Source organism: Octodon degus, unplaced genomic scaffold, assembly GCF_000260255.1.
Source record: "Octodon degus isolate 3935 unplaced genomic scaffold, OctDeg1.0 scaffold00250, whole genome shotgun sequence".
NCBI classification, from domain to species: Eukaryota; Metazoa; Chordata; class Mammalia; order Rodentia; family Octodontidae; genus Octodon; species Octodon degus.
In genome coordinates, this window is record NW_004524826.1 from 1,359,433 (window position 1) to 1,360,419 (window position 987).

Genomic DNA, 987 nt, shown 5'->3' on the forward strand with positions numbered 1-987 from the left:
TGGAACCGGAGATTGAACTCAGGCCCTTGTGCTTGCCAGGGAAGCGCTTATTCTACTGAGTCATCTACCCGCCCCAGTAAGTGGATTCTTTTACCATCATTCTATAGTGAGATCGCTCGTGCTGTCTCTGGAAAACCCCACAGCTACGCTCTGAGAGTGAGAGGAGAAAGGAAAACGTGAAAGGATCGCTGTCTGTGCTTTGTTTGTGACAGTGGTGGGATCAAGCCCAAGCTCCTTGCGCACTAGGCTGGGAATCACTGCTGCATGTAATCTTACTGATGGTTCGCTTTTGAAAGATAGAATCACGAATCATTAAAAAAAAAAAAAAAGAAAGCGTGCGTGCCAAAGATTTTGGCTCAGGCTGAGAACTAGTTAATGGTCTCAACTCTTTGAAATAAGAATTCAGTTTACAAACAGTGACAGGATGAGTCTGGTAACAGCAATCTTCACTTGAATTTTCCCCACATGCTTCGTTTCTAGGAAAGGAATAGTATGATGTACATTGCAGCCAGCTTGTATAACAGAGGGTTGTAAAATAGCCTAAAGGCACCAGCAGAGAAGGGGGAGAGGGAGAAAGAGAGAGAGGAAAAACTACTAAACTACTAAGTTGCCCAGGCTGGGCTGAAACTTGCAGTCAACCTGCCTCAGCCTCTCTGAAGGCTGAGATTACAGGAGTGTACTGCCACCAAGCCCAGCTTACTTGCAAAAATGTGACGCTATCACTTAACATTTTACCTTTTTCTTTGGAGAAAGTTTTTAAAAATGAAAATGTTATTTTGCTCCTATGCAATGTGTTTAAGACTTTAAATATGTTTTTAAAATTTCTCAGTTTTTGCTCTATACTAATATCAATAGATATAACCCATATAGATAAAAGTCACTTGGAATCTTTGATAATTTTTAAGAGTGTAGGTGATGCTGGGGCCAACTTTTTGTTTGTTTGTTTGTTTTAGGCTTTGTTTTTTTTTTTTTTTTTTTTTTTTTTTA

General features: G+C 39.8%; 1 protein-coding gene across 1 annotated transcript in view; it reads right to left on the reverse strand.

Moving 5' to 3' along the window:
* Positions 1–987, reverse strand: part of Adcy10 (adenylate cyclase 10) — a 68,491-nt gene that overhangs the window by 11,972 nt on the left and 55,532 nt on the right. The gene's annotated exons all lie outside the window — the stretch shown is intronic.